Source organism: Schistocerca gregaria, chromosome 3 (genome assembly GCF_023897955.1).
Source record: "Schistocerca gregaria isolate iqSchGreg1 chromosome 3, iqSchGreg1.2, whole genome shotgun sequence".
NCBI lineage: Eukaryota > Metazoa > Arthropoda > Insecta > Orthoptera > Acrididae > Schistocerca > Schistocerca gregaria.
This window is the reverse complement of record NC_064922.1, coordinates 337,815,099-337,836,154: the sequence shown is the minus strand read 5'-3', so window position 1 is coordinate 337,836,154 and position 21,056 is coordinate 337,815,099. Positions and strand designations below refer to the sequence as shown.

At 43.5% G+C, this 21,056-nt stretch overlaps 1 protein-coding gene across 2 annotated transcripts in view; it reads right to left on the bottom strand.

The window, feature by feature from the left end:
* LOC126356332 (facilitated trehalose transporter Tret1-like) overlaps positions 1-21,056 on the bottom strand; it is a 100,150-nt gene that overhangs the window by 64,977 nt on the left and 14,117 nt on the right. The gene's annotated exons all lie outside the window — the stretch shown is intronic.

The window sequence follows — 21,056 nt, the reverse complement described above, 5'->3', positions numbered from 1 at the left end:
GAAGGCACATTGGAAGCGTGAATTCCTCATCGCCATACTGGCGTATCACCCGGCGTGATGATATGGGGTGCCATTGGTTACACGTCTCGGTTACCTCTTGTTCGCATTGACGGCACTTTGAACAGTGGACGTTTAGTTTCAGATGTGTTACGACCCGTGGCTCTACTCTTCATTCGACCCCTCCGAAACCCTAAATTTCAGCAGGATAATGCGCGGCCGCAAGTTGCAGGTCCTGTACGGGGCTTTCTAGATTTAAAAAATGTTCGACCGCTGCCCTGGCAAGCACATACTCCAGATCTCTCATCAATTGAAAACGCCTGGTCAATGGTGGCCGAGCAATTGGCTCGTCACAATAGACCAGTCACTATTCTTGATGAACTGTGGTATCGTGTTGAAGCTGCATGGGCAGCTGTACCTGTACACGCCAACCAAGCTCTGTTTGACTCAATGCCCAGGCGTATCAAGGCCGTTATTACGGCCAGAGGTGGTTGTTCTGGGTACTGATTTCTCAGGAACTATGCACCCAAATTGTGTGAAAATGTAATCACATGTCAGTTCTAGTATAATATATTTGTTCAATGAATATCAATTTATCATCTTCATTTCTTCTTGGTGTAGCAATTTTAATGGCCAGTAGTGTACATGCAATGTGCAAGACTTATCCCCAGCTGGTATACACGATGGTTGGAACTTTAATAGTGGCAACTATTTTTTTACAGCTCGTGTAAAATAGATACGTGTTTCAAAGTTTTACTGACCTTCAAAGTAGTCACCAGCATTGTGTATAACCTGTTGCCAGCCTTGTGGAAGTCGTAGGATACTCTTAGCAGTGCCAGTTGTGTTGACAGTTCGAACTGCGCGGTTTATTGTCCGACGAATTTGTAGCACTTCTAAAGACTATGCCGTGAAGTGTTTCCTTCAGTTTAGAAATCGAATTGAACTCACGAGGGCTTAAGTCAGGGGAGCGCAGTACGTGGTACAGCACTTAGCAGCCCCATCACCCAAACAAATCGCTAACAGTTGCACTGTACATGCTTGAGCATTGTCCTGCAAAATGATGGTCAGGTCCTGCAGAAAGTGTCACCACGTCTTTCTCTATGCCGTTCATTTTTGGAACACAACCTGCGACCAGCTTAGAGACAGAAGTGATGACACTTTCTGCAGAACCTGACCAGCATTTTGCAGGACAATGCTCAAGCATGTACAGTGCAAGCTGTTACTGATTTGTTTGACTGATAGGGGTGCTAAGTACTATACCACCTACTGCACTCCTCTGACTTAAGCCCTCATGAGTTCAACTCGATTTCTAAACTGAAGGAAACACTTCACGGCATAGGCTTCAGAACTGCTAGAAATTCGTCGGGCAGTAGACCGCGCCGCTCGAACTGTCAACCCAACTGGCGCTGCTAAGAGTATCCTACGACTTCCACACGGCTGGCAAAGGGTTATACACAATGCTGGTGTCTACTCTGAAGGTCAGTAAAACTTTGAAACAAGTATCTATATTCTGTACGAGCTGTAAATAAATAGTTGCCACTATTAAAGTTCCAACCCTCGTACTATAGTTTTTCGGTGTCGTCATCGGACACAAGTTATACTGCACAATGGTACGATCCCTAGTTTTGAAGCATTTTACAAAGTCTGATAGCAATGAAATACAATGCTCCATTTGTCTTAAAAGATTAAACCCGGTAGGAAGCACAACAAACTTGCGACATTATATAAGGACAAAATATTCACAAAGTATCTTGGAAGAGAAGGTAAATTTTGATTGATACACCTCCAACTTTATTGAGGCCTATGACCCAGGGGTAATAACTGAATTGTTATTTTTTGACCTTGCTTCAGAATGGAAAACCCATCCATAAGTCATCAACATCTGGCTGTCGCCGTCCCCATCTCTTTAACATTAGCAATCTATTCTGGCGATAATGTGACCAATTTCTGCTGATCATTATTTTTCAATTTTTGTTGAAAGTCTACGTTTACTAATAATAGTAATAGCAATAAGCAACCTGAAATCGACTATTTCAGAAAAAAAGTTATTTTGAGAAGTTTTAAGAGTCAAACTGGAGACGAAAAGAACCATTGTAATCGAAAACTGGTTGTTTCAACGATAACCACCTTGCCTAGTCCGCAGAAGGGACGGGAAAACGCGTCCAGTTGAAACCGATACCAGTATTTTAGTTCTGAATAGCGGATACTTTTCGGCGTTTGTTTGGTCTCGGTTACGACAGGTATTTTTTATTTTCTACTGATAACCGGGTAAAAAACCAAAATATCAATTAGCCACATAAGCAGTGTTAAAATTTTTCAGTCTTTGTTCGATTCTGTGTTTAATGCAGGAAATAATAGGATAAAAAAATCAAAAATTGGTTATTTCAGAGACGGATTTTTGAGTGATTTTAACACTCATTGGAAACTGACGTTGTAAAAAAACCGAAAACCGACTGTTTCGGCGATAACCGCCATCTCTAGTCGGTTGTGCAGACAGCAGCCGATCCAGGAGCAAGCACGCCATGGTCCCGTGCTGTGACTCAGCCGGGCTTCTTCTGTTGACTGACGCGGACCGGTAGTCGCCAAGAAACGTTGTTAGGGCCTCTTCAGCTGCCATCCGCTACTAAAAAAAAAAAATTAAGGAAACTCGCGTTTAAATACGTGCAGTTTAAAACGATAAGTTTGCACTGTGAGTGGGTAATAACGAAAGTTTACGACATCAGACTATGGTCACAACAGGATTCGTTATTGGAAAGAGGACCATAAAAAGTGAGAAAAATATCTCTGGTCAGCTAAATATGCTCAGCACTTAAGGGGAGATGACTGGTAAGGACGATTTACGACAGCTGGCGTTGTAAAGAACAGAAATACTAGCCTCATGTGTCAGCTGCGTAGAATTACGTTACGCTCGATATTCGCAAACTTTTCGAAGTTCATAATAAGGCAGGACGTCACAAAATGCATGGATTTTGTGTTTAGAACAACAGCCGTAGTGAGAAAGTGAACTGAGTAGTTTAATTATTAGATCCATGAAAAACAATATTTGGAAAGAGTGCAGGTATGCCAGTAATGATTTAAATAATAAAGTTCCGGCAACAGATGGTTTTTTTCCTGCTGAGCACAATAGCTATATTCTATTTCCCCATTTTCTAATTGCAGGGAAAATAAAAAATTTAAAAAAAGATTTCAGAGAAAGAGGGCAGAACAACACACAAGCAGACATATCTAAACTTCTGTAAACTCTCACAACTGTCGAAAAGCGAATAAATTTTCGACACGTGTTGTGTTACCCATGAAAGTATGTATTTGGAGCAGTAACTTCATTGTTCAAAATTAGAACTGAGTAATGTTTAAATTCGACATGTAACGTTTAATCCTTTATTCCGTGAACCATTTTCTCTGACCTGCATTGTTTTGAGCAAATAGGAAGACGAGAGAAGAGCAGAAGCTTATTACTTCGTTTCCTCCTCAATACTCTCTGCCTCTGTACTAGTGCGGTAAAGACTGAACGTCTAATTTCCATGTAAACCATTAAAATATTGAATAGTGGTGAGCACAACAGCCTGAGAAGGCTATTTGCATTTTCTGGCTGTGTACAGCGTCACTTTTATTGTTTCCATGCTTTAGTCCAACCCTTACTCATGTAGACGGGAATTTTTTCTTGGCGTCTTTACAACAGCATTTCCATTGTAAGCTCATATTTACAACAATTATATTCTGACTGATTATGCACTGTAGCAAGACGTCAGTCTTGACCTTATTGAACTGAATCACTGGAATACAGGGAACTCTAAGATGATCGTACGGAGATTTGACTGGCATTCATTCATTCGTACACGAGCAAAATGGTTTCACCACTACACTTCCTATTGCAGTGGTATTTTAGAACAAACTTCTGTGTGAGTCACAATACCTTACACGTCGTCTATTCAACATCTGTGTAACATTCGAGTTGTCTTTTCCTTTTTCAGCGTTCTGAATGACTTTATTAATTCAAATCAGCTTAGCTTATACATACGCACACACAAACGCAAGCACTTTCTTTCTCTCTCTCTCTCTCTCTCTCTCTCTCTCTCTCTCTCTCTCTCTCTCTCGCTATCTCTAGATATATCACAACGATATTCCGCTGTTCCCGATTTTAACGTATTTTTTCACAATATGACGCAATTTCTCTTGTCTTCCATCAATTACCTCACTTGAATAATCAGAGTTATTACGCGTAATTATCAAACACACATTTTGAGAATCACGTTTATTATCGGAATCAAAAAGCACTGATTTTTTACTTACGTAGTTCGAAAATCTATGATTATCTTATGTGACACTCACGCCTCAGTAAATGACTTCACTTGCAAATGTAGGCCATTCCAGGAACAAATCACTTCTCACGAAACTGATCCAGAGTATTCAGTGCAGTATACACGTGGCCACTGTGATAGCTATTTCTTATTAATAAAGGAAACAAATTTAGTAAACTAAACTGCGCTTATTGCGGATTTTTGTGAACAAAGCCAACTGGATCGCTTATTATCTCTCTTTATTTATAGCGACGTTTCGGCTACGGCCATCACCAGCTCAAAACTTCGTTCAAACTGAGTGATGTATTGATAATGGTATCTTTATACTCATAAAGGCATTCTTGACTAACATCAGCTCACCACGCCCAATCTCAAAGGTAACTAAGGCTCACGACCGTTACAGTTTCTATTTAAAGTAAACCTATTTTGCATCCTCATAGTGGTGTTACTAAGCGACTGGCACGAATTCTGAACTGACCTCATATTTCAAATGTAGAAACACGCATGCCAACTTTTGTTCATGTCGCACAACTCCTTCGTGTTGCGATTTTTTTTCGTCACTGTATTAAAGTATCTGGCTAAATGTGATGCCACTATTATTACTTAAATTTTCTTGCATGGGTTATACACTCCTGGAAATTGAAATATGAACACCGTGAATTCATTGTCCCAGGAAGGGGAAACTTTATTGACTCATTCCTGGGGTCAGATACATCACATGATCACACTGACAGAACCACAGGCACATAGACACAGGCAACAGAGCATGCACAATGTCGGCACTAGTACAGTGTATATCCACCTTTCGCAGCAATGCAGGCTGCTATTCTCCCATGGAGACGATCGTAGAGATGCTGGATGTAGTCCTGTGGAACGGCTTGCCATGCCATTTCCACCTGGCGCCTCAGTTGGACCAGCGTTCGTGCTGGACGTGCAGACCGCGTGAGACGACGCTTCATCCAGTCCCAAACATGCTCAATGGGGGACAGATCCGGAGATCTTGCTGACCAGGGTAGTTGACTTACACCTTCTAGAGCACGTTGGGTGGCACGGGATACATGCGGACGTGCATTGTCCTGTTGGAACAGCAAGTTCCCTTGCCGGTCTAGGAATGGTAGAACGATGGGTTCGATGACGGTTTGGATGTACCGTGCACTATTCAGTGTCCCCTCGACGATCACCAGAGGTGTACGGCCAGTGTAGGAGATCGCTCCCCACACCATGACGCCGGGTGTTGGCCCTGTGTGCCTCGGTCGTATGCAGTCCTGATTGTGGCGCTCACCTGCACGGCGCCAAACACGCATACGACCATCATTGGCACCAAGGCAGAAGCGACTCTCATCGCTGAAGACGACACGTCTCCATTCGTCCCTCCATTCGCGCCTGTCGAGACACCACTGGAGGCGGGCTGCACGATGTTGGGGCGTAAGCGGAAGACGGCCTAACGGTGTACAGGACCGTAGCCCAGCTTCAAGGAGACGGTTGCGAATGGTCCTCGCCGATACCCCAGGAGCAACAGTGCCCTTAACTTGCTGGGAAGTGGTGGTGCGGTCCCCTACGGCACTGCGTAGGATCCTACGGTCTTGGCGAGCATCCGTGCGTCGCTGCGGTCCGGTCCCAGGTCGACGGGCACGTGCACCTTCCGCCGACCACTGGCGACAACATCGATGTACTGTGGAGACCTCACGCCCCACGTGTTGAGCAATTCGGCGGTACGTCCACCCGGCCTCCCGCATGCCCACTATACGCCGTCAACTGCACATACGGTTCACGTCCACGCTGTCGCGGCATGCTACCAGTGTTAAAGACTGCGATGGAGCTCCGTATGCCACGGCAAACTGACTGACACTGACAGCGGCGGTGCACAAATGCTGCGCAGCTAGCGCCATTCGACGGCCAACACCGCGGTTCCTGGTGTGTCCGCTGTGCCGTGCGTGTGATCATTGCTTGTACAGCCCTCTCGCAGTGTCCGGAGCAAGTATGGTGGGTCTGACACACCGGTGTCAATGTGTTCTTTTTTCCATTTCCAGGAGTGTATTTATACAGCAGGCATTGGAAATGTTTCATCAAGAAATATGCCAATTTTTCTTATAACGTGTGTACAGTATAACTGGAGGAAAACTCAATTACATAATTGATTTGCTGTATATAGAGTGCCGGTTTCAGCACACGGATCTGCCAACCGACTATATCCCGGCTGTGCATCAAGTCACACTGAACATAGCTGACAGATATGGGTACTCATTCCATGGTCCTTCGACTCAATACAGTTCAGAAATCACAGAGATTGCCAGGTGCGTGAGAGTCCTGCACCTACATCAACATCTACATGGGTACTCTGCAAATCACATTTAAGTGCCTGGCAGAGGGTTCATTGAACCACCTTCACAATTTTCTATTATTCCAATCTCGTACAGCGCGCGGAAAGAATGATCACCTGTATCTTTCCGTACAAGCTCTGATTTCCCTTATTTTATCGTGGTGATCGTTCAGCCCTATATAGGTCGGTCTCAACAAAATATTTTCGTATTCGGAGGAGAAAGCTGGTGATTGGAATTAATGAGAAGATTCAGTCGCAACGTAAAACGCCTTTCTTTTAATGATTTCCAGCCCAAATCCTGTATCGTTTCTGTGACACTCTCTCCCCTATTTCGCGATAAAACAAAACGTGCTGCCTTTCTTTGAACTTTTTCGATGTACTCCGTCAGTCCTATCTGGTAAGGATTCCACACCGCGCAGCAGTATTCTAAAAGAGGACGGACAAGCGTAGTGTAGGCAGTCTCCTTAGTAGGTCTGTTGCATTTTCTAAGTGTCCTGCCAATAAAACGCAGCCTTTGGTTAGCCTTCCCCACAACATTTTCTATGTTTTCTTTCCAATTTAAGTTGTTCGTAATTGTAATACCTAGGTATTTAGTTGAATTTACGGCTTTTAGGTTTGACTGATTTATCGTGTAACCTAAATTTAACGAGTTCCTTTTAGCACTCATGTTGATGACCTAACACTTTTCGTTATTTAGGGTCAACTGCCACTTTTCGCACCATTCAGATATCTTTTCTAAATCTTTTTGCAGTTTGTTTTCTTCTGATGACTTTATTAGTCGATAAACGACAGCGCCATCTGCAAATAACCGAAGACGGCTGCTCAAATTGTCTTCCAAATCGTTTATATACATAAGGAACAGGAAAGGGCCTATAACACTACCTCGGGGACCGCCTGAAATCACTTCTGTTTTACTCGATGACTTTCCGTCAATTACTACGAACTGTGACCTCTCTGTCAGGAAATCGCAAATCCAGCCACATAACTTAGACGATATTCCATAAGCACGCAGTTTTACCACGAGCCAGCCGGCTGAGGTAGCCGAGCGGTTCTAGGCGCTTCAGTCGGGAACTCGCGAGACTGCTACGCTCGCAGGTTCGAATTCTGCCTCGGGCATGGATGTGTGTGATGTCCTTAGGTTAGTTAGGTTTAAATAGTTCTAAGTTCTCGGGGACTGATGACCTCAGATGTTAAGTCCCATAGTGCTCAGAGCCATTTGAACCATTTTACTACGAGCCGCTTGTGTGGTATAGTGTCAAAAGTCTTCCGGAAATCCAGGAATACGAAACCGTAATCGACCTGAAACCCGTTGTTCATAGCACTCAACACTTCATGTGAATAAAAAGCTACTTGTGTTTCACGGGCACGATGTTTTCTAAACCCATGTTGACTGTGCCAATAGACCGTTTCCTTCGAGGTAATTCATAACATTCGGACACAATATATGTTATAAAATCATGCTGCATATTGACGTTAATGATATGGGCCTGTAATTTAGTGGATTACCCCAACTACCTTTCTTGAATATTGGTGTGACCTGTGCACCTTTCCAGTCTTTGGGTACCGATCGTTCGTCTAGCGAACGGTTGTATATGATTGTTAAGTATGGAGCTAATGCATCAGCATACTCCGAAAGGAACCTAATTGGTCGCCCATGGTGGCCGAGCGGTTCTAGTCGCTACAGTCTGGAACAGCGCGACCGCTACATCGCAGGTTCGAATCCTGCATCGTGCATGGTTGTGCGTGATGTCCTTAGGCATTGATTGTTTCTTGCCGCTAACATGCTTCTCGTACGACCAGAATCTCTTTGGATTTTCTGCCAGGTTTCGAGACAAAGTTTCGTTCTCGAAACTGCTATAGGCGTCTCGCCTCGAACTACGCGCTAAATTTTTAGCTTGTATAAAGGATCGCCAGTCTTGGGGAGTTTTCGTCTGTTTAAATTTGGAATGTTTGTTTCGTTGTTTCTGCAACAGCATTCTAACCCGTTTTGTGTACCAAGGAGGATCAGCTCCGTCATTTGTTAGTTTATTTGGTATAAACCTCTCAATTGCTACCGATACTATTTATTTGAATTTAAGCCATATCTGGTCTACACGTATATTATTAATTTGGAATGAGTGGTGATTGTCTCTCAGGAAGAGGCCAAGTTAATTTTTATCTGCTGTTTTGAATAGGTATATTTTTCGCTAATTTTTCGAGGATTTGGGGATTACAATATTCAATCTCGCTACGACAGCCCTGTGCTCACTAATCCCTATATCGGTTGTGATGCTGATTCAAATGGTTCAAATGGCTCTGAGCACTATGGGACTTAACTGCTGAGGTCATCAGTACCCTAGAACTTAGAACTACTTAAACCTAACTAACCTAAGGACATCAAACACATCCATGCCCGAGGCAGGATTCGATCCTGCGACCGTAGCGGTCGCGCGGTTTCAGACTGCTGCGCCTAGAACCGCTCGGCCACTCCGGCCGGCTTTGATGCGGTTATTAACTCAGGATTATTTGTTGCTGAGAGGTCAAGTGTGTTTTCACAACCGTTTACTATTCGTGTGGGCTCATGAACTAACTGCTCGAAATAATTTTCAGAGAATGCGTTTAGCACAATTTTGGATGATGTAATATGCGTACCTCCGGAATTAAACATATTTTCGTCAACATATCGAGGGTAAATTAAAGTCACCACCAACTACTATCGTATGAGTCAGGTACGTGTTTGAAATCAAACTCAAGTTTTCTTTGAACCTTTGAGCAAGTGTATCATCTGAACTGGGAGTTCGGTAAGAGGATCCAATTATTATTTTATTCCGGTTGCCAACAATGACCTCTGCCCATACTAACTCACAGGAAGTATCTGCTTCAATTTTGCGACAAGTTAAACTACATCTAACAGCAACAAACACGCCACCGCCAACCGTGTTTAGCCTAAGAAGTGCTGGCCTGGGCAACAGTTCAACACACTCTGTACTGAGGTAGGCAAAGATAACACGGGCAGTGTGTAGTATTGCAATACCTTGATGAAAGAGAATGTCAAAGACTCTGGACACACAAACAGGCCTAACACATCACAAACGTCACGCCTGCTGTGGAATTATCGACTATGCAAACCAGAGGCTCGATCGTGTTGTATTTCCAGTGGCAACCAACACCTTCACGCTAGGTGCTGGGATCGTATGATGATGACGGACGTAATGTGGCGACGTTCATTTTCCACAGAGTTTCCTCGAACGGATATCCCCAACGTGATACTGAACGCAGGAATGGGACTCTTCTGAAAATATGACGTCATGTCACTCCTGTGTGCAGTGTTTCCTATGAATGTACTAGTATTACTATCGGCGCACCTACCTTTAGCGCAGTGCAAAGCGAACTCAGAACAACGGTCGCCGTATTGACAGTCTACGGTTCACAAGATGTCATTGCACTCTCCATGTGAATACATGTTAGCATTTTTGTGGTAGTCTTTTTTATTAAGTAAATAATTAACATATAAATTTATTATTATATAAGAAAATGTGATACGTAGGGCCTGTTTTAGATTCTCAGATAATAGGCTGTACTCTTGAAGAATAAATAAATGATCGTGTGAGTACTTGACTAGCTGTCCACTTCTTAACTTGAGGAATGCGATGTGGCTGGACAATCCTGCATGGCCGAGTCAACAGGCGAAAGGCACATGGGGCAGTTGAGATACCGCAGGACATTGAGTACGGCTACCATGAACCCAACAATTCCACATTTACATGACAGTTGCGGAACTCTGATGAACGAGAATAGGAATATTGGCGGAGCGATAAACTGCAGTCTCAATAAGTCACGACCTGCCTGTATCGAAGTCCCACACTTTCTGGTACACGTTTCGCCTTCTTACACGGCACAACAAACAACGTTACAATGCTATTTCAGAACGAGCAAGCAGAAATGCCGCACGACATGGCATGCGCTCTACTAATGGACATGAATGGTTGCAGTTGACCGACAGTATGCTTACGTACGTGTCGCCTATCATAGTCGTATCAAAGGTTCCATATCACTCCAACTGCAAACGCCCCACACCATTATAGAGCCGCCACCAGCTTGAACAGTCCCCTGATGACCTGCAGTGTCTATGGATTCATGAGATTAGCTCCAAACCCGTACACGTCCATCCGCTCGATACAATTTAAAACGAGACTCGTCCGACCAGACAACATGCTTCCAGTGATCTACAGTCCAATGTCGGTGTTGACGGACCCAGAGGAGGCGTAAAGCTTTATGCCGTGGAGTCATCAAGGGTACACGAGTGGGCCTTCGGCTCCAGAAGCCCATATCGATTATCTTCCGTTGACTGGTTCGCACGCTGACACTTGTTGATGGGCCAGCATTGAAATCTGCAGCAATTTGCGGAAGGATTGCTCTTCTGTCATGTTGAATGATTCTCTTCAGTAGTCGTTGGTACTTTTCTTGCAGGATCTTTTTTCCGGTCGCAGCGATGTCGGAGATTTGATGTTTTACCGGATTCTTGATATTCACGGTACAACTTGTGAAATAGTAGTACGGGAAAATCTCCACTTCATCGCTATCTCGGAGATGCTGTGTCCCATCGCTCGTGCACCGACTATAACACCACGTGCAAACTGATTTAAATCTTGATAACTCGCAACTGTATCAGCAGTAAGCCATCTAGCAACTGCACCACACACTTGTTGTCTTACATAGGCATTGCCGACCGCAGCTACGTATTCTGCCTGTTTATGTATCTCTGTATTTGAATACGCATATCTATATCAGTTTCTTTGGGGCTTCAGTGTATGTGCTTAATAATGATCAAAAGCTGCAATCTGGCCAAACGCTAGACTGATTGCTGATTAACCCATCCTAAGCTGGAAAAATGCCCAAATGCATGAAATACATTTCGACTGTGGACCTAAGTATGTAAAAAATCTTTTTAAAACTGAATTGTAATATTCTTTTGAAAACAATTTTGCTTGCGACGATCTCTTTTAAAATTACTAAAATGTTCAATTGTGTGTGACTTCATAAGAGACCACACTGCTGAGGTCATCGGTAACTAGACTTACACACTGCTTAAATTAACTTTTGCTGAGTACAACACACACACCCATGCCCGTGGCAGGACTCGAATCTCCGGCGAGAGTGGCCGCGCAATCCGTGACATGGCGCCTCTAACCGCGTGGTCATTCCGCAGGGCTGGATTACTACTTTCGGCAGTATGCATTTCCATCTTCAGATCCCTTACCCAGACAGTAATAGCTACATCATAAAATTCTGTCACCAATCTGTCACATGAGGACTATACAATATGCATGAAAAGCCGAGGCACTTCATCGACATACCAGGTTTTTAAACTGATCATACGCCACAGTTCCAGCCGAAATAGCTCCACGCAGAGAGAGATTCTGTCCAATTAGTTTAATGGATGGGATGACCGGACAGGCAATTTAAAATGCTAACGTCTGTTTTGCAGGCAACTTTCATCTCCCAAAATTTGCATGAGTGAATATACAACGACGATTTGAAAACTACTTTCCTTGCATATACCTACCACGTCATGTCGTCACGTTTGTAAGGAGAGGCAATGTATTACGGGGCTTCATGAAGTATATAAATACATTTTTACGAAGCAGCGGGACTGAATATTGAGCAAAGGACCTGACTAATATTATTATAGTATGTCTAAAAAGGGAAGGGCTTCGGCGATGTGTCATGTTAAAAGCAAAAACAGACCCAACTGTTTGCGCTCTCTGTACATCTCAAAAATGAAGGAATGGATAAAACAACAGGCGTACTGCAATTCAAGCGGCCTCACAGAGGGCTGTAAGCTTTCCACGAGCGTTCTGCACCTTGTCGTTCTGTATCTAATACTGGTTGGTTGGTTGTTTGGGGAAGGAGACCAGACAGCGAGGTCATCGGTCTTATCGGATTAGGGAAGGAAGTCGGCCGTGCCCTTTCAAAGGAACCATCCCGGCATTTGCCTGGAGCGATTTAGGGAAATCGCGGAAAACCTAAATCAGGATGGCCGGACGCGGGATTGAACCGTCGACCTCCCGAATGCGAGTCCAGTGCCTAACCACTACGCCACCTCGCTCGGTGTATCTAATACGTTGCACGCTTCGGTTATTCGTGAATGAAAAAATATTCCGTGTTGCACTGACAAACCTGGCTAGCCATTGTCACTGAGGTACCTGCTTCGATACTGGCGTGCATATAGGGGATGAGACGTTCTGGATACGATTTAGCCAAACTCTTGAGGTAAAATGTTATAGTCAATAAACACCAGCATCAACACGCAAATCACCAAGGTTGCGTCAGATCATTTATGTTAATTTCCGAATCTGGTTAAACAAAATGCTGAAAAAAAACGACAAATCGCTGATAGTCCTAAACAGAAACGAAATAATTAGCTCATTCACAATTATTGACTTCCTTTGGAGAATCAGCCATGCAAATCTGTTCCAACTGGTATGCGGGATACATAAGACGGCAAAGGCCTCCTAATTCAAGAAGAATATAATAACTACAGCACCAAAGAAAGTAGGTGCTCACTGGGATGAGTTTCACTTAAGTATACGCTTAGTAAGAAAGGATTACAAATTAGTCACATGAATGATCTACAGAAGAATGGGACGACTGCCAGAAGGGCACCCGGAGAGAGGTTAGCCTGGGTTCCCGGGAAACGTAGAAACACGCGAGGCAGCACTGTTGCTACGACTTTAGTGTGTCTTAGAAATAGGTTGAAGAAAGACAAATCCAGATTGATAGACTTTTTGGATTTAGAAAATACCTTCAAAAATGTTGGCCAGATGACATTCTTCAAAATTATGAAGTAATCGGTACAAAATACAAGGAGCTAACTATTATCTACTGCTCATACGAAATCGAGAATTCTACATCCACATTTACGTGATTACTCTGCTATTCACAATAAAGTGCGTGACAGAGGGTTCAATGAACCACCTTCAAGCTGTCTCTCTACCGTTCCACTCTCGAACGGCGCGCGGGAAAAATGAGCACTTAAATTTTTCTGTGCGAGCGCTGATTTCTCTTATTTTATCGTGATGATCATTTCTCCCTATGTAGATAGGCTCCAACGGAATATTTTTCGGAATCGGAGGAGAAAACTGGTGACAATATTTTTTAAATACCTGTGTGCAGCACTGTATGGAAATGAAACGTCGACGATAAACAGTGCAGACAAGATGAGAATATGTTGTTGTTGTTGTTGTTGTTGCTGTGATCCTTAACTATACCATTGGTTTGACAGACCCCCCACATTAGTCTATGCCGTGCAAGTCTCTTCACTTCTGCATAACTACTGCGACCTGATTGTATTTGAAACCGTCTACTATACTCAAGTTTTGCTCGTCCAGTACGATTTTTACCGATCCACTCATCCGCGCAGTACCTAGTTCACAATTCATTGATGCCTCAAACGATCTCTTCTTTTATTCAAGTAGTACTGTTGTGATGTACGTAAGACTACTGAACATGGGTTGATCATTTAATGAAGTGGTATTGCAACGAAATGGGGAGAAAAGCGTTTTATAGACTAAAAGAAGGTTACACTGGAAGGATACATCTTAGGGCAGGGGTGTCCAACTCGCGGCCCGAGGGCCGCATGCGACCCAAAGCAAGTATTAATGCGGGCCAAGAAGTGAGCATCTTTCACACGATCCGTAAAAAAAAAAAAAAAAAAAAAAAAAAAATAAAAAATAAAAAAAAAAAAAATAATCCGTAAAATTTCATTAATGTAAAGACATAAGTTAAGCATTTTCATTTTGAAACTCCCGGCACACGATGCTACTGTCTCATTTGTCAAATGGTTCAAATGGCTCTGAGCACTATGGGACTTAACATCTGAGGTCATCAGTCCCCTAGAACTTAGAACAATTTAAACCTAACTAACCTAAGGACATCACACACATCCATGCCCGAGGCAGGATTCGAACCTGCGACCGTAGCAGTCGTGCGGTTCCGGACTGAGCGCTTAGAACCTCTCGGCCACACCGGCCGGCAAGGTAGTGTTATAGGCCCTTTGCTGAGCAGGCGTCTTCGGTAGACTGCAGATGACACTGTCGTTTATCGACTAATAAAGTCATCAGAAGATCAAAACAAACTCCAAAACGATTTAGAAAAGATACCTGAATGGTATCGTAGAGGGAGACCAAGAGATGAAAACACTAAGCAGATTCAGAAGGATGTAGGCTGCAGTAGGTACTGCGAAATGAAGAAGCTTGCACAGGATAGAGTAGCATGGAGAGCTGCATGAAACCAGTCTCAGGACTGAAGATCACAACAACAACAACCTGAATGGTGCGAAAAGTGGCAGCTGACCCTAAATAATTAAGTGTGAGGTCAAACTTCGGTTACACGAATATCAGTTTAATCTCAAAGCCGTAAATTCAACTAAATACCTAGGTATTACAACTACGAACAACTTAAATTGGAAGGAACACATAGAAAATGTTGTGCAGAAGGCTAACCAAAGACTGCGTTTTATTGGCAGGACACTTAGAAAACGTAACAGACCTACTAAGGAGACTGCCTACACTACGCTTGTGCGTCCTCTTTTAGAATACTGCTGCGCGGTGTGGGATCCTTACCAGATAGGACTGATGGAATGCATCGAAAAAGTTCAAAGAAAGGCAGCACATTTTGTATTATCGCGAAATAGGGGAGAGAGGGTCGCAGAAATGATACAGGATTTGGGTTGGACATCATTAAACGAAAGGTGGTTGTCGTTGCGACGGAATCTTCTCACTTAATTCCCATCACCAACTTTCTCCTCCGAATGCGAAAATATTTTGTTGAGACCGACCCATATAGGGCTGAACGATCACCACGATAAAATAAGGGAAATAAGAGCTCGTACAGAAATATTTAGGTGTTCATTCGTTCCGCGCTATACGAGATTGGAATAATACAGGGTAATTCAAAAAGAATACCACAACTTTAAAAATGTGTATTTAATGAAAGAAACATAATATAACCTTCTGTTATACATCATTACAAAGAGTATTTAAAAAGGTTTTTTTTTTCACTCAAAAACAAGTTCACAGATGTTCAATATGGCCCCCTCCAGACACTCGAGAAATATCAATCCGATACTCCAACTCGTTTCACACTCTCTGTGGCATATCAGGCGTAACAGTTTGGATAGCTGCTGTTATTTCTCGTTTCAAATCATCAATGGTGGCTGGGAGAGGTGGCCGAAACACCATATCCTTAACATACCCCCATAAGAAAAAATCGCAGGGGGTAAGATCAGGGCTTCTTGGAGGCCAGTGATGAAGTGCTCTGTCACGGGCTGCCTGGCGGTCGATCCGTCGCCTCGGGTAGTTGAGGTTCAGGTAGTTACGGACAGATAAGTGCCAATGTGATGGCGCTCCATCCTGCTGAAATATAAATTGTTGTGTTTCTTGTTCGAGCTGAGGGAACAGCCAATTCTCTAACGTCTCCAGATACTGTTGTCCAGTTACAGTAACACCTTCGAAGAAAAAGGGACAAAAAACTTTATTGGCTGAAATGGCACAGAAAACGTTCACCTTAGGCGAGTCACGTTCATACTGAGTTGTTTCCCGCGGATTCTCAGTGCCCCATATACAGACAATGTGACGGTTGACTTTCCCGTTAGTGTGGAAAGTTGCTTCATCACTAAACACAATCTTTGAAACGAAAGATTCATCTGTTTCTATTTGAGCAAGGATAAAATCACAGAAATCGATTCTTTTAATCTTATCAGCTGCAGACAGTGCTTGAACCAATTTCAGACGATAAGGTTTCATAACTAACCTTTTTCGTAGGACTCTCCATACAGTTGATTGTGGAATTTGCAGCTCTCTGCTAGCTCTGCGAGTCGATTTTCCTGGGCTGCGAACAAATGCTTGATGGATGCGTGCTACATTTTCATTACTCGTTCTCGGCCGTCCAGAACTTTTCCCTTTGCACAAACACCCATACTCTGAAAACTGTTTATACCAACGTCTAATACACCACCTATCAGGAGGTTTAACACCATACTTCGTTCGAAATGCACGCTGAACAACTGTCGTCGATTCACTTCTGCCGTACTCAATAACACAAAAAGCTTTCTATTGAGCGGTCGCCATCTTAGCATCAACTGCCGCTGACGCCTAGTCAACAGCGCCTTAAGCGAACAAATGTACAACTAAATGAAACTTTATAGCTCCCTTAATTCGCCGACAGATAGTGCTTAGCTCTGCCTTTTGTCGTTGCAGAGTTTTAAATTCCTAAAGTTGTGGTATTCTTTTTGAATCACCCTGTAGAGAATTGTGAAGGTGGTTCAATGAACCCTCTGTCAGGCACTTAAATGTGATTTGCAGAGTATCCATGAAGATGTAGATGTACATATTCCTTGTGAGTTTTTCATACCTACTTTTATTTAGATAAATATAAGGACCGGGGAGGAGATTCAACATAGATGATTTTGATCGACAAGTATTACTGCGGGCAACTGAAGGTTTCTACTTGATGTATGCATCTTCTACTCGTTAAATAATTACATTACAAAACATTCGGAAAGACGGTTTAAACCCGCGTCCAGCCGTTCTGATTTAGGTTTTCCGTGATTTCCCTATATCGCTCCGGGCCAATGCCAGAATGGTTCCTTTGAAAGGTCACGGCCGACTTCCTTCCCCATCCTTCCCTAACCCGATGGGACCTATGACCTCGCTGTTTGGTCCCGTCCCCCAATTTAACAAAGAACCGTTACAGAACAGTGTCCTTCATTCAATTGATTCCAGAAGAACAGTGTCCTTCATTTAATTAATTACAGAATTGTTACTGGAAATAAGCTCCACGTATCAACATGATAGTACTTGATATTGATACATTAGTTTCCCAAAGTAAAAGTCAAATGTCACATTAATTCTACGATTTGTATTTACTTACATACGACATTGTTAATGAAATATCATACATAAAATGTCAAATTAATTATAATTTGCTTCTTTAGAAATAAGTATCAAAAATTTGTGAATCCTAAATTAATTAAATGAGTTAATTAGATACCTCCTGATATCCCTCCCCCCCTCTTTTTTTTTTCAGCGGTTACTTTTAGTATGTTTCGTGCGGCCCAGAACTACTCGTCTTCTCCCGATGTGGGCCACATAAGCTAAGAGTTTGGATACCGATGTCTTAGGGCATTAAGCAGTAGCCAGCGTGGTTGTGGAGGATTGTGTGAAAGTAATATTATTATGAGAAACCCCGGCTTGTTTACAGTGATAATGAAATGATTGTGTAGTATTGACGGTCGGAAGTTCCCACCTGGGGAAGTTCGACTGCCGAAATGCAAGTATTTTCGCTTGACAACACACTTGGCGACTTGAGTGTCGATACGCTGAGAAAATCTCTGAACCGGCTGGGAATCGAACGCGGGGCCGCTGCATGGCAGTCAGTGGGCGCACATGACTACAGCAACCAGGTTCAACTGAGGCACAGCAGTTACGTAAGGATGAAGTGAGTTGCACAGCCTGCACTAGTGTGGGGAGTCTTTCTATTCAATCTTTAGATTGAAGACTACCAGAACAACTACAGAAACAACAACAACTTCTAGTTGAGCTATGATTACTTACTCGTCCACTAACAGGGCCAAGAAAAAAAAAGGAACATGAACAAAAGTATCACTGAATATGGCATGAAAGGCCGTGGGGTCAGCGGACTGCTCTCCCAGCCGTTGTCAGTGTCTTGACGTCGTGAGTCGCTACTTCTCATTCAAGTATATCTGCAGTCATACTTCCGACGCTGAGTGCACTTTGCAACTGCTCTACCAAGGAGGTATCCGTGACAGTGCCCTAAATCGAACTCAAGCCCTGCATATGGCAGTTACACGTATTCACTTTTCAGCTATAATATCTCTTCCAGAACCACTACACACAGCTGCAGCGATTACTTTTATGATTCTAAACGTCATTAAGACAATGTTCTCTCTCCACTGCTCTCACAGACGCAAGAACATTGGTTCTTAATAAAACAGTATTTCAGATATCGTTAATCGCACGTGTAAACGCATTTTATTATGTCCACTGATGATTAGCGTCGACTGGTTCTGGTAACGAGTTGAGTTACTGAGGAATAAAGGATAGCCCTCAACGAGAACACATACGAATGGATAAAACTGTTAATGTTGTTAGCAATGGGATAACACTGTCGGGGTAAAAATGTATAGACGAAGCGAATGTCATGTAGGTAAATAGATACGTCGTCGTGATATGAGTCTTCATGTAAGTCGTTGGTTTGGAATCGGGTACAAAATGTGTCGAGACAAGTGAGAAATTAAAAAAAAAACGATACATCGATGTTTGGGAACAAATGTGAAACTTGTCAGGCAATTTCACAAAACATATAGTAATAGACACAATTTTAGTATTCTACCAGTTTTCCTTATTCGTCCTTGTTTCTCGTTTTTGTAGCACCTGAAAATATGTTCACTCTAAGGAAAAACAATGACGCACCACGAAGGAATTAACAGAATGGGACGCGACATACCACGCATAGACAAACAAATGTTTACAGTTTCATAAAAATTTTATGGCTTATTCAACACAAAGAGCTTCACAAACTGAGCAAGTCAATAACGCATTGGTCCATCTCTGACCCTTATGCATGCAGTTACCAGCATGACATTGATTGCCAGAGATATTGGCAGTCCTCTTGGGGGATATCGTGCCAAATTCTGTCCAATCAAGAGCTGGATGGGGAGCCTGTCACCTGTGCTCCAAACATTTTCAACTGGGGAGAGATCTGGCAAGCCTGCTGGCCACGGTGGGGTTTGAGAAGCACGAAGACAAGCAGTAGAAGCTCTTGCCGTGTGCGGGCGAGCAATATCTTGCTGAAATGTAAGCCAAGGATTACTTGTCATGAAGGACAACAAAACGGGGCACAGAGCATCGTCGACGAACCACTGTGATGTAAGGGTGCTGCGGATGACATCCAAATGGATGGTGCTATGAAATCAATTGGCACGCCAGATCATCACTCCTGGTTGTCGGGCCGTACGGCGGATTCAAGTATCCGATCGCCACCAGACACGTGACCGAGCGAGGTGGACAGTGATTAAACCGCCGGACTCGCATTCGGGAGGACGACGGTTCAAAACCCTGTCCAAAATCCTGATTTAGGTTTTGCGTGATTCCCCTACATCGCTTCAGGCAAATGGCAGGATGGTACCTTTGAAAGGGCACGACCTAACTCAAATTACCGTATAAAATAGGAGGCAACAACTCTGGTGCTTGTAAGTTTCCCTAATCTGAGATTGAGCTCTTCTTTAATAACCTCGTTTTCGAAGGGGCTTTAGCCACGCAGGATTAGCCGAGCGGTCTCTGGCGCTTGAGTCATGGGCTATGCCGCTGGTCCCGGCGGAGGTTCGAGTCCTCCCTCGGCCATGGGTGTGTGTGTTTGTCCTTAGGATAATCTAGGTTACGCAATCTGTAAGCTTTGGGACTGGTTACCTTAGCAGTTAAGTCCCATAAGATTTCATATACATTTGAAGGGGCTTTAAGCACTAATCTCCTCTTCTCCTCCGCCTCTCCATTCATATCCTCACTGGTCATCGAGGCCTGGAATGTCATAGAATGGAGTAGAATTGTCTTCAGTGATGAGTCCCGCTCCGAACAGAGCCCCGGTGACCACCTAAGAAGCAGTGAAACACCAACCTGAATGACACGCACCATATGGCTTGACAGCAAGAAGTGATTGTTTGGGACGTCAGTTGATTTCATACCAGGACCACTTTGGTTGTCATTCGTGGCACCCTTACAGCATAACGGTACGTCAACGATATTCTGCGCCCCCTTTTGTTGCCTATCATAGTTAGCCATACTGGGCTTCCATTTCAGCAAGATAAGGCCTGCCCGTGCGTGGCAGGAGCTTCTACCTCTTGCCTTCGTGCTTTCCAGACCCTGCCTCGCCAGCAAGGTCGCCGTCTCTCTGCCCAGTTGAGAACTTTCGGAACGTCAAGGGCACAGCCCTCCAACCATCTCGGTATTTTGACGATATAACGCGCCAATTGGACACAGCGTGGCACGATGTACCTCAGGTGAACATTCAAGAACACTATCAATCAATGCCGAGCCGAGTACCAGATTGCATAACGGCCAGAGGTGAATCAACGCGTCATTGACTTGCTGAATTTGCGAAGCTGTTTGTCTTTGACTAGTCATACAATTTTTCTTAAATTGTAATCATTTATTTGTCTGTGCATGTACGTCGCATCTACCGATCTCCGATAGTTAGTTAGTGGTCCATATTTTCATTTGTTTTTCTGCCTTAGTCGGTATGTTTGTAAGAAAGTGCTTTACTGACTTGTCTATGTACAACTAAGTGAAGCACAAATTAATTTTAATTTTTATGTTTGTTACTGAGACAAGTCCTCGCCACCGTATGGTGACAGTAAGTAAAATAATATTTGTGAATTTCATGGT